This window comes from Pristiophorus japonicus, chromosome 11 (genome assembly GCF_044704955.1).
Source record: "Pristiophorus japonicus isolate sPriJap1 chromosome 11, sPriJap1.hap1, whole genome shotgun sequence".
Taxonomy (NCBI): domain Eukaryota; kingdom Metazoa; phylum Chordata; class Chondrichthyes; family Pristiophoridae; genus Pristiophorus; species Pristiophorus japonicus.
In genome coordinates this window covers 133,386,294-133,399,168 of record NC_091987.1, presented here as the reverse complement: position 1 = coordinate 133,399,168, position 12,875 = coordinate 133,386,294, and the positions used below count along the sequence as shown (strand labels likewise).

The following is a 12,875-nucleotide window of genomic DNA, read 5'->3' as shown; positions in this document are numbered from 1 at the left end:
GTAGGGGGGCGGAGCCAGGTCCTGCGCTGAAAACAGTGCCGGGACCTCTGCATATGTGCGCTACAGTGGCGCACATGTGCAGTAGCTCAGGCGCCCAAAACTGTGGGAGGAGCCCGAAGCACGCAGCCCCTAGCCCAGGCCGAATGGCACCGCTGGGGCTGCATGCATAGGCTCCTCCCACCGACCGGACCCGACTCGACCTCTGCACCCCCCCTCCCACCCCCGGGACCCGACCTCTCGCGCCCCCGACCCGACTTCTGCGCACCCCCCGGACCTCCGCGCCCCCAAGACCCGACGCCACCTACCTGTAAATCCAGCCCGAAGTCTTGGGCCCGGCTGTTCAGCCTCCTTCCTCTCCCTCCCTCCCTCCATCCTTCCCTCCCTCCATCCTCTCTCTCCCATCTTCCATCCCTCTCTCCCTTCTTCCCTACCCCCCTCCCCCTCCCCCCTACCCCTCCCGTCCCCTCCCCCTCCTCTCTCTGCCCCCCTTCTCTCCCCCCACCTCCTCCCCACTTCTCCCCTTCCCCCCACCCCCCTTCTTCCCCTCCCCCACCCCCCCTTCCCCTCCCCCACCCCCTTCTTCCCCTCCCCGCACCCCCCTTCTTCCCCTCCCTCTCCCCCTCCCTCCCCCTTCTCCCCCTCCCTCCCCCTTCTCCCCCCTCCCTCCCCCTTCTCCCCTCCCCCCCTCCCCTCCCCCCTTCTCCCCTCCCCACCCCCTTCTGCCCCTCCCACCCCCCTTCTGCCCCTCCCACCCCCCTTCTGCCCCTCCCCACCCCCTTCTGCCCTCCCCAACCCCCTTCTGCCCCTCCCCACACCCTTCTCCTCTCCCCACCTCCCTTCTCCCCCTCCCCACCCCCTTCTCACCCTCCCCACCCCCTTCTCCCCTCCCCCACCCCCTCCCCCTTCTCCCCAGCCCCCTTCCCCCACCTCCCTTCTCCACCTCCCCACCCCCCTTCTCCCCCACCCCCCTTCTCCCCCTCCCCACCCCCCTTCTCCCCCTCCCCCACCCCCTTCTCCCCCTCCCCACCCCCTTCTCCCCCTCCCCCACCCCCCCTCCCCCCACCCCCACCTCTCCCTCCCAACCCCACCTCCCACCCTCCCCACCCCTTCTCCCCCTCCCACCCCCCTTCTCCCCCTCCCTCTTCTCCTCCCCCTCCCCTTCCCCCCTTCTCCCCCTCCCCTTCCCCCCCTTCTCCCCTCCTCCCCCTCCCTCTCCCCCTTCTCCTTCTCCCCCTTCTCCCCCTCCCCTCCCCCTCCCTCCCCTCCCCTCCCTCCCTCCCCCTCCCCTCCCCCCTCCCCTCCCCCTCCCCTCCCCCTCCCCTCCCCCCTCCTGCCCCTCCCTCCCCCCTCCTGCCCCTCCCTCCCTCCCTCCCTCCCCTCCTCCCCTCCCTCCCCCCTCCTCCCCCTCCCCTATCCCCCTCCTCCTCCCCTCCCTCCCCTCCCTCCCCTTCTCCCCCTCCCCACCCCCTCCTCCCCCTCCCCACCCCCTTCTCCCCCTCCCCACCCCCTTCTCCCCCTCACCCTCCCCACCGCCCTTCTCCCCACCCCCTTTCTCCCCCACCCCCCTTCTCCCCCTCCCCCCCACCCCCCTTCTCCCCCCCACCCCCCTTCTCCCCCCACCCCCCTTCTCCCCCCACCCCCCTTCTCCCCCCCACCCCCCTTCTCCCCCCCACCCCCCTTCTCCCCCCACCCCCCTTCTCCCCCACCCCCCTTCTCCCCCTCCCTCTTCTCCCCCACCCCCCTTCTCCCCCTCCCCTCGCTGTCAGAAACACAGACACTGACAGACAGAGAGTGAGAGACACACACAGACAGAGAGATAGAGACACTGACAGAGACACACGGGGGGGGGGGGGGGGGGGCCGTCCCAGCATGCTGTTGGAGGACTCCCAGTGCTGCAGTCGGTAAGTAGAAAATGTTTTATTTATTGATTTTTTTTAATTTATTATTTTTTATAAATTTTTTTTGATTGATTTATTGGTTGATTTATTGATGTATTTATCATTTATTATTGATGATGGCTCTTTATTTGTAAAACTGAAGTGTTTAATGTTTGTAAACTTCCCTTTAAACCCCCCCCCATTCAAACCGCCCCCCCCCCATTCCCTACGCCTAATTTGTAACCTACGCCTGATTTTCTAAAGTGTAGAAAAGGTTTTTTCGAACGTACAAAAATCTTCACTTACTCCATTCTAAGTTAGTTTGGAGTAAGTTTTCACTGCCTAAACTTTGAAAACAGGCATAAGTGGCCGGACACGCCCCCTTTTGAAAAAAAAATTCTGTTCCAAAGTGAAACTGTTCTAACTGACTAGAACTGGAGCAAACTAAATGCCGAGAATTCAAATTTCTAAGATACTCCATCCTAAACCAGCTGCTCCAAAAAATCAGGAGCAACTCAGGCCGAAACTTGGCCCCGTTGGGAGGGCTTGGTCAAAGAAGTGGGTTTTATGGAGGTCGGAAAGGAGAGTGAGGTGGAGGGGCTCATGGAGGGAATTTCCGATCATGGCTGAAGGCACTGCTGTGCACAGAGAGACGAAAGGAGTGGATGTACAAGAGATCAGAGGAACAGAGTGTAAGGAGTGGGGAGTTGTTGGGATGGAGCATTTAGAGCTAGGGAGATCAAAGGTCATGGAGGGCTTTAAATACAAGGGTGAGAATTTTACATTTGAGACATTCTGTGACCAGTAGCCAGTGTAGTTAAGCAAGGACGGGTGTGATGGGAGAGTGGAACTTGGAGTGGGATAGGATACGGACATCGAGTTTTGGATGTGCTGAAGTTGGGTGGAGGATGGGAGGCCAGACAGGAGGGCGAAGGAGTTATTGAGTCTGGAGGGGGAAAAGGCGAGAAAGAAATCTTTCAGTGCCAGATGGACTGAGGTATGGACAGAGGAAGGTGATTAGATTTGAGGTCACAAGCTCAGCTCTGAACAGGAAACCACAGTTGCAAACAACTGGTTCAGCGAGGGGAGGGTTGTGATCGGTGGTGAGGGTACTGTTTATATATGATTCAATTGTTATTACTGTGCACACTCTTGTCAATCACACTTCTGACACCAAATGTTAATTCCTGGATTCTTTTACCTCAATCTGGTTCAGCAAAATTACTGAAACGAATACCGTTTGTGCTTTAAACAAAGCAAGCTTTTATTTAAAAAGCAAATCCCGATCGGGGACTTTATCAGACAGAAGGAATGCAAGTCTGTTCGAACGCACTCACTTCCTACGGACAAAGTGACGTTACATTGTAAAGGGACGATGGTTATACATTTTCGGCAAAAGATAACAAGATAGGGCCAGAGTGACATCCCAGCTCAGCCCATCTCTTTTGATCCCTCCTTCCCTTTGGCCACTCATAAGCCGACCCAAGCATGGTCCGATTTTAAACAAAGACCTTCTGTCAATGTTTCAGGTTAATAACATGATTTAATAAGACCTTGAGTTTTTTCTGCAAGCTGTGGGTTTTGTTTCAATATGTGTTAGTGTTGTAACATTTCGCAGTCTCGAGTCTGAGATGTCATGGCTATTCCTCCATGAATTGTTTGTTAGCTTATACTGTCCCTATACAATTCCCACGTTCTCAACTTCAATGTCGCTATACATTTTTAAACATTCACATTCCCCCCTTTTATCATTCCATGATAACACTTAGGATCATTCTAAGAGTATCGCATTCATCAGTTCACACTCTATTTCCTGAATCATATTGTTGTTAGTGTCGAGTAGTTCTTTAGTTCGTTGGATCATAACTCGGGAGCCCTTGACCACAAGAGGGTTTGCTAACCTTGCCATCATTACTTTACAACAAAGGTTAAGGCAACCAACAATGTGATCAGCGAGATTGGTTATGTTTTCTGAACTATCAGGAATGTAAGTGCAACATTCAGATCCTATCAGGGCACACGTTCCCCCTTTCTCAGCTAACAGGTAATTGAGGGCCATTCGGTTTTGTAATGCTATGGTCCTTATTGCTACCATTTCAGCTGTGATGCCCTCCAGAGCTTCAGCAGTATAGTTTGGCTCTGAATCCATCTGACAGTCTCAGTTAGGGTTAGTGGAACTCCCCCTTTGGAATGTATAGGGAATGTGAACACACCCAACATCTAGAAAAGTTCCCATTTTGCGCATAAACATAAGACATGTAGCTCTCGTCTCTGTCTCCCCTCCCATGCGCCGAAACTGTCATATATCAACACTATTCTACAGACTGTGGCATACAGACAGTTTCATCTTATGGCTCAGGATTCAGATAAATAGTCCAATTATTTTGCTGATTAAAAGAGTTCAGTTTTCCCGTCTCTCTTCTCAGGTCACCGTCGGTGTAGCTGGCTGTCTATCACTACGGGTAAAAGTTCAAACTGGTCCACGTTCCAATTAGGATGCCAACGGCCTTGTTCAGCTATGGAGAAGAGAAAGTCTGAAACAGAAACAGGAGTTAGAATAACCAGTTAAATAGGTTCGTTAGAGGGTGGTGAGCTTGCAGTGGTGCAGGTGAACCCAGGCACTTTTCCCCTCAACCTTGGCTGCAGTGGGGGTAGTGAGTAACACCTGAAAAGGCCCCTCCCATTGTGGCTCTAATCCTTTCCGAATCCATACTTCCCTGGTGCCACGAGGGACAATTCGGGTAAGACTGGGAGGTCGAGGTGAGCATCTTGAACCTGGTTGTGAACTAGTCGCAGAGCCTGAGTCAGAGAAAGAACATAGGTGGTCATCAGTCGAGCTGAGATACCATATCTCGGAACAATTTCCCTCATTAACACCTTAACAACAGTTTGAGCCTTATTGTCCAGTGTAGGGTAGGCTTCAATCCATCTGCTAAACACATCTACTATTACTAACACATATTTGTAACACTGAACTTTTTGCAACTCAATGTAGTCCAACTGAAATGTCTCAAAGGGACCTTCGGGTAGGGGCGTTTTACCCCAATCACAGGGGACTCCCTTCCCTGGATTATGTTGCTGGCAAACCAGGCAACGACTACTGATGTTCTGGGTGAGCGCCTGGAGTCTAGGGTGCCACCAAGTAGCCAAAAGTGTGTCACTCGTGGTCCTTGCTCCACAATGAGTAGCAAAATGCATACATTCAATAACCCATAGAGCCAACTCGTCAGACATGCAAGTCTGTTCCGCGGGAGTGGTCCAGAGTTTAGAAACATTGTCATAAGTACATGCATAATATTTCCACAACAGTTTATCTTTTTCAGGAGCGTCCTCCTGTGCTTTTATAACATCTTGGATGGTTGGCATTGGTTTTTCCGAGGCTAACTTATCCTTCGCAGGATTTTTAGTCTGACTCATAATTTTGAGCACTACCATCTGTTGGTCACGAGAGGCCTGTTTGGCCTCTTGGTCAGCACAACGATTCCCTATATCAACCAGAGAATTTCCGGTAGTGTGGGCAGTACATTTGACAATGGCAATGCATTTGGGGAACATGAGGCTTGCAACAAATCAGATACTAGCTGTTTATGGGATATCTCATTCCCCTGTGAGGTTAGGAATCCCCTATTTTTCCATAATTGTCCGAAATCATGGGCCACCCCAAAGGCATACCTAGGGTCGGTATATTGACTTTGAGAACTTTGGCCAAGATACAGGCTCGGGTGAGGGCGAATAGTTCAGCTTGTTGGGCAGAATAGGCAGTTTCAAAAGCGGCAGATTCCAAGACCTGATTCTCCTGGTTTACTATGGCGTATCCTGAGATTCGTGTACCTTCTGAATTAATTCTGTCAACATACATAATACAGTCTGGATCTTCAATTGGTACATCAACAAAATCTTCCCTGACTGATGTGGCCTCTTAAATTAAAGATAAACAATCATGACTAGGTTCTTCCTCATCTTGGGGTGGCTCAGTAAGAAAACAGGCCGGATTAATTGCAGTACAGTGCCGAAAGGTCAGCTTAGGATTGTTTAGTAAGTAGATCTCATATCTGCTTTGCCTGGCCATTGTAAGGTGTTGAGTCTGCAGTTGGCCCAGGAGGGCAGCTACGGGGTGAGATGTGTTAAGACAACGGTAGCACAGTCTTTCAGAATTGTACAATACAGTTGAAAGGGCTGGTCATAAGAGGGGCCGGCCCAAAGCCGGAGCTTGCAGCAGGGCTGTCTTTAGTTCCTTAAAGGCTTGGACGTCTACGGTTTCTATTTCAAAGCTGCCTTACTTATTTGTATACGGGGTGAGGTGCTTAGTCATCAGGGCAACATTAGGGATCCAGGATCTGCAGTAATTGATCATCCCCAAACACTGTCGCATTTGTTTAGCCATGCTAGGGACTGGAAACTGGCAAATTGGTTCGACTCGGCTAGCCTCCAAAGCTCAGTGGATACTCGGTATTGCCTGTGATAACCCACTTGGGAGTGGTCCTGTGCCCACACATGAGGATCCACATAGTCAGGTATGTCAGAGCCAGTATGATGCTGCAGAGTCGTTAAGACCTTCTCGGGGTCCCCGTGGAATTGGACTGTTCGGCCATGTTTTACAATTTGCACATCCCAGCTGGTAGGGTCAGCCTCGTCTATAGCCTGGCGCACCATAACTCCCAAATCTTTAGCGTGGTGGGGAGGTAATACTTCACGAGTAATATGTGGTGCCACCGTTGGGGGCTGTCCATTTCCACAAAATCTGCCTTCCCTTCCGGTCCAGTCACTCTAGCCCTTAATAGAATTTCCTTCACTTCCTCTTAGTGATCCTGATAAAAGTTCTGCACGTCCTGATTCTTTCCACTGGGATTGTATGCTAGGGTCACGTGATAGGGTGCCTGCGGCAGGTCCAGAGACCACCACTGAGGGGTTCTAGTGGTATAATACTGCCGCTTAAGGGTTCCCTGTTTTACAATAATCCCATCATCTCCACACTCCAAATGCAAGTGGAATTTGCAGAGGAGGTCTCTAGCCATCAAGTTACAGTCCAGATTGGTTGTGATGACAAATCGATGATCCACCGATTCTTCCTGGTAACCCATTTTAACCGGTTCTGACACCGGGTATTTCGAGATTTGTCCCAGGAATCCTGAAAGTTCCTGTGTTTTAGTAGAGGCAGGGAGTTTAAGCTTTGATTGTACAGAAGACATGAAGGCTCCCGTATCTATCAAAAAGGGTTGCCACTCATTCAGAATTTTTTACAATATCATTGGTTCGTCGTCCGGGGAGGATCCCTGCACAATCAAGCTGCGTAGTCAATCGGGGGACAATTGACCAAAGGGGTTGTTCTGGGAGAAGTTAGTGTAAGATCCTCCTCTCCCCCCTTGCCCCCCTCCTCTTCCTCTTCCTTTTCCATGCTGACGGTAGGGACAATTTTTATTCCAATGTCCTTCCTGCCCACAATTAAAACAGTCAATTCCTCTTACCCAGTCCCGGCCTCTTCCCATACCATGTCGGGGACAATAGGGAGGTTTATTAGCAGGGCTCGGGCCGTTTGGTTGTTTAGTATAACCGTATCCTTGCTTATCCATCCAATCCTGTGTGCAACACTGCGGTTCTATTGATCCTTCCTCCCGATATGGCTCTTCCTTTCTAGTCACATATTCAGTCTTGACCCGGGTTGGGGCCGCACCTCCCCCCTCCCCTTTCTTTTCCTGTCAATAATATCTAACTGCCCTTTCCATTTGTCCGGATAGCGTGAGCAATCGAATAGTTGTTCGAAGATCACATAGACATCTATAGTGGGGTGGTCTGCAGCTTGTTGTGCATCAGGGTTTGGCATTGGTCTGACAGGGAATTGGTGTCGGGATTTTGGGATCTTGGAAATCATTTCTAGGTCGGAGGATGTTTCGGAGCTGTCTGACTGCTTGACAGTTCTGCGTCTCGATCGGCGGGGGTGTTTGCTATGTCTTTCACAACTTGGACTGGTAGATTGACTAGAAGATTTACGGGACTGTCTGTGATATCGAGATATAGTTCTGCCCTTTCGAGTGTGAGATCTGGTCCTTTCGGCTATATTGCTTGTGAACTGGGGATCCGAATCGCTATCAGAGGATGAGGAGTCAGTTTGGGTTTGTTGCTTTGGTGGTATCGGGTTATTTTTAACTCCTCTCGCCGGAGTGTAAGGTGGAGGGTGTTGGGAAGAGGACTGGAGCAAGGGGCCAGGGGGTGCGGGAGGCGCCGTTGGGCGCTGAGTCAGTGACCACTCATCAATTTCATCATCAGCCTCGGTTAACACAAAACCAGCTATTTGACTACGTAGTCGGTCAATACCTTTCTCAGAGGTCCTAGAGGATCTCTTAGTAAGTTTCTCGTACGCACATTCTTTTTTTTTTAAGACGTCTACAGTTTTAAAATGTGTTCCCTCTGTCAATGAGAGTCCCAATTTAATAGCATTTATTTGCCAACTTGACAGAAGTGATGCATCTTTTAATTTTTGACAATCCCTGTGCTTTTTTTTTTTTGCTACCTCTACGCCACCTAGAGGCCACTGGTCATCTCCTAATAATTTGTTCAGGGCTCCTGATAATTTTCTAAAGTCTTCAGCTCTTTCAGGGAATTCCTCACATAGCTTTTGTAGCGGACTATCCGCATCCGTTGTTTTATCCAACTGATTACCCATTTTCACGCTGTCCCTCGTATTACCGTGTCGTTGCGCGTTCACGTCGTCGTGCGATTTGAACAAACTTAAAATAAACACAGACTTTACTGAAACTAACACTGACTTTGAACAAACTCCAAATAAACAGACTTTACTAAAACTAACACTGAGCCACGTCGCCCCGCGGTTCGCGTCGCTGCGCGATTTGAAACGCTTAAAATAAACAGACTTTACTAAAACTAACACTGAGCCGCGTCGCCCCGCGGTTTGCGTCGCCGCGCGATTTGAAACACTTAAAACAAACAGACTTAAAATAAACAGACTTTCTGAAACCAGCACTGACTTTGATATCACTTCGCGGTTCGTGTCGCTGCGCGTTCGCGTCGGCCCACGTTCATTCGACCGCGCGCTCGCGCCGCCGCACGTCCCACGTCGCTACGCGTTTCACGCTGCTGTGCGTCTGCGTCAGCCTACGTTCACTCGGCCGCGCGTCCCACGCTGCTGCGCGTTCGCGCCGCTGCGCATCCGCATCGGCCCTACCTTTCGAGTTGCTGCGTGATTTAAATTCAATCAGTGCCTAGACGGGCCAAGTGATATACGAGGTCGACGTCACACCTGACTTGAACACCTATCCTCTATTTAATTCCCCATAAGCCTTACTTAATTCCCTGTGAGCCTAATTTTCTAAATTTGATTTCTTATGAGCCTTATTTAATTTCTTTTAGTCTCCAAATTTTCCTATCCTTTCGCGTCACTGCGCAGTTTAAATCCAATCAGTCAATGAAAGCCCTAATTTAATGGAGTTTTTCTGCCAACTGGACAGGTGTGATTTTTTTTTTAGACTGCAGTGGAATTTTTCTCATAATTTAAAATCTCAGAACATTTTTTTTTCTTTAAGCACCTATTTAGTACGTTACTATTTTTTTGTCTTTTCCATAACTAGAGAGAAGTCTGGCACGTAGGCTGTGGACTGCTTTTCATTATCTCAATTGTTCCAGCCTCAAGGTCGTGTAATTTAATATAATATATTTTTTTTTAATCCTTTTGAATCCATCTCAATTGTTTTGCTGTGCCTTCTCTGAATGTTTTCTTTCGACAAGTAAGTGAGCATGTTAAATCCTTTTTTTTTTAACCACCGGGACCATGTAATTTTTTCTTTTTTTTTTACTCAACAAACCTATCCTTTGTGCATTTCCTGGCTCCGTAACTTATCATCCGAATATATGTAATTCAATAAAGTTCACACTCTTAAACTTCCCACATACAGGACAACACTACGAAGGGTTAACAAAACTTTCATTCTGTTTGAAAAAGTAGGTGGAGCTAAAACAAACCACAACTCCCCGGCTTTTTTTTTTACAGTAAAAATCACAGAAGCATTTCTCATTTAAACAGACGTTTACAAGAGTCTCTTTTCTTTCCTATTAATTTTTGGATCCATGATTGATCATCTATCCCTATCTAGCTCTAACTATAACCTATCTTTCCAAGTCGCTGCTTGGTTTGCGTCACTGCGCAATTTCCCTATCTCTATCCCTATTCTAAGTTTGAAAGGTATTCACCAGATTGTCCTGGATCTCGTTCAGACACTACCTGAGAACCAGCGAGTGGCTGAACTTTCCTCAGACTTTTGAAACCGGGGGAAACTGGAGCAGTATTGAAATCATACTCACTCCAGTGGCCACTTTCCCCTCGTCTCGTCCAAGGCTAGTCTGGCTCTTAATTCGCAAGTTTTCGGCAGTCGTCCGTTGAGATCCCACTTCTGACACCAAATGTTAATTCCTGGATTCTTTTACCTCAATCTGGTTCAGCAAAATTACTGAAACGAATACCCGTTTGTGCTTTAAACAAAGCAAGCTTTTATTTAAAAAGCAAATCCCGATCGGGGACTTTATCAGACAGAAGGAATGCAAATCTGTTCGAACGCACTCACTTCCTATGGACAAAGTGACGTTACATTGTAAAGGGACGATGGCTATACATTTTCGGCAAAAGATAACAAGATAGGGCCAGAGTGACATCCCAGCTCAGCCCATCTCTTTTGATCCCTTCTTCCCTTTGGCCACTCATAAGCCGACCCAAGCATGGTCCGATTTTAAACAAAGACCTTCTGTCAATGTTTCAGGTTAATAACATGATTTAATAAGACCTTGAGTTTTTTCTGCAAGCTGTGGGTTTTGTTTCAATATGTGTTAGTGTTGTAACATTTCGCAGTCTCGAGTCTGAGATGTCATGGCTATTCCTCCATGAATTGTTTGTTAGCTTATACTGTCCCTATACAATTCCCACGTTCTCAACTTCAATGTCGCTATACATTTTTAAACATTCACATATGTACTGTAATTCTTTCAAATTTCTGTGTCTCATTTCAACTTTATTAGTTTTAATTTTGTACTCATAAGATAGTGACATCACAACATAATGGGTATACATTATACCAATCAACAAGTAGTCAACAAAAATAAAAATCAATCACAGTTCAGGAAAACTATAAATCAAAAATAGATGGTCAGCTACAGTAATCAATAAATCAATCAACTTGCTCAAAGTACTTTTGAATGTATTTCACTGCTCAGTCCAGCAACAATAGTCTCTAAATATGGTTTCAGTTTTTTAAAAATATGAGCCATAACTTGGTTAATATTGTTTATTATGTTCCTGCGTACCTTCATTGGTTTTACCTTTTTAAAATTCATTTACGGGATGTGGGCGTCGCTGGCAACGCCAACATTTATTGCCCTTGAGAAGGGCATGATGAGACACCTTCTTGAACCACTGCAGTCCATGTGGTGAAGGTACTCGCACAGTGTTGTTAGGGAGGGAGTTCCAGGACTTTGACCCAGTGACAATAAAGGAACGGTGATATATTTCCAAGTCAGTATGATGTCTCTGTCTTGGAGGGGAACTTGGAGGTGGTGGTGTTCCCATACGCCTGCTCCCCTTGTCCTTCTAGGTGGTAGAGATCACGGCTTTGGGAGATGCTGTCGAAGAAGCCTTGGTGAGTTGCTGCAGCACATCTTGTAGATGGTATACAGCCACAGTGCGCCGGTGGTGGAGGGAGTGAATGTTTAAGGTGGCGGATGGGGTGCCAAGCCAGCGGACTGCTTTGTCCTGGATGTTGTTGGAGCTGCACTCATTCAGGCAAGTGGAGAGTATTCCATCACACTCTTGACTTGTGCCTTGTAGATGGTGGAAAGGCGAATGTCGAAAGGGAGTCGGGAGGGGAGATGCTCGCTGCAGAATACCCAGCCTCTGACCTGCTCTTGTAGCCACAGTATTTATTTACTTGGAGGGGATAGCCTCTGTCAAAAGCTTAAGTCTGCAGTTGATATTTTCCCTCAGAGTGATGTTTGTTGGCTGAAGGGAGTTATCAGCTGATCTGTGCCTGCAATTCTCAGGGTACCACTGTCTGAGGTTGGGCAGTACAAAGAATTTCTCAGGATGCATCAGTACTTCCGCAGGCAGGCGGTGCCTCCCCACAGTATCAGAAGGATTTTTTAGTCTTTGTTTTTGCAAGTGATTTGAAATCAAGTTGAAAGATAAATTTACATCCTATTTTTCCAAGTAAATTTCCACATTTAAGTTATTAAGTGCTTAATTTTTAATCACAGGAGGGGGCATATGATTGATTAGAAAATCTGTGCTTCTGTTTAATTTAAGAATTCAAAACAACCATTGTTTGCAGGAAAAATATTTTTGTTAATGAAAAGTTGAATTATGTTTTTCCCACCATATAATGACATTTTGTTTTTTCTCCCAAATGATTTGTAAAACTGGGTGTTGAATTTCAGAAGCTTTTTGAACTGAAGGTTCACATGAAAGATAGTAGCATTTTTTACTTCAGAGAGACAAATGAATACAATAGCAGTGCTTTCTTTTTTTATATATATACATAACATTTGTTAATGCAACTGCAATGCGTAAGGGAAACTCTAATTATTTTCTTGGAACCAATTAAAAAGCGCTTGCCTTATTGTCTGTGGGCAGAAACCTTGGATACTTCTTTCCCTAATACTTCCACAACCCTCCACCCACATGGAAATAATGTAAAACATGATTTGTTTTTAATGTAAAGACAATGTGTGCACTGGATTATTTACATTCTTATTTACTGTTGATATCTAAAATACAAATTTATTTCCCTTTTATTCCTTTTATAGTGTATTTGATCTGTTTTGTACTGCACAGAATATTAATTTAATAAACTTGTATACATTGCGCATTAAATATGACTAAACTGATTACAGTAATCTGATATGTTTTGGATTGTGGCCATAAATGATAAAACTGGCCATTAGCTGGTTGCTGTATTGAGACAGGTTTGTATTATCCAAAATCTCAACTAAGATATTTTCAAA

The 12,875-nt window shown here is 47.3% G+C and overlaps 1 protein-coding gene across 2 annotated transcripts in view; it reads left to right on the top strand.

Moving 5' to 3' along the window:
- The window catches only part of gtf2f2a (general transcription factor IIF, polypeptide 2a), a 118,386-nt gene that overhangs the window by 9,943 nt on the left and 95,568 nt on the right, over positions 1 to 12,875 (top strand). The window lies entirely within an intron of this gene.